We start from the raw sequence: 632 nt of genomic DNA on the forward strand, positions 1-632 counted from the left end.
CAGTATGTGTGGTATTTCTAAGCTCTGGCACAAAGGCGATGAATTGTTATGATAACCAAAAAGGAGAATCCAAATAAACTAAAGCGTGTGACATAATAGAATTTAATCATCTACCTTTTTTTTTTCATTTTTCATCTCACAGTTTAGCTCTCATAGTTCCATGGATCAACTTTTGTGCTATCAATTTCAGGTGAACAACACACTGTGAACTATCCTTCTTGGACGCAAGTCAGATAGTAGTCAGAGTTTTTAGCAAGTAAGCTCAACAAAGTTTTTCTCAAAACACTTTTAAAATACACAGAAAATAATTTTCCTGAATATTTATACATTTCAACCAAAAAAATCTTGGTTGCAGTTCCTAACATAATTATCATTTAAATTATTCAAGGAACAACATATCATTGCATAAAATTGATTCCAGTGTCACTTTGCACTGTTAAGAAGATTCCCTTACTCCGATTTACCCTTTTCTTCACACTATGTTGTATAAATTGCAGTAGATAATCCACATGGAACAGTAAATATCCACATGCCCAAAATAAAATGGAAAGAGTGCATACATATCCAGGATGTACAGCAAAAATTAATATTATAATCTAAATACCCACAGTTTCCATCACAACAAATACACT

This window comes from Penaeus monodon, chromosome 30 (genome assembly GCF_015228065.2).
Source record: "Penaeus monodon isolate SGIC_2016 chromosome 30, NSTDA_Pmon_1, whole genome shotgun sequence".
NCBI lineage: Eukaryota > Metazoa > Arthropoda > Malacostraca > Decapoda > Penaeidae > Penaeus > Penaeus monodon.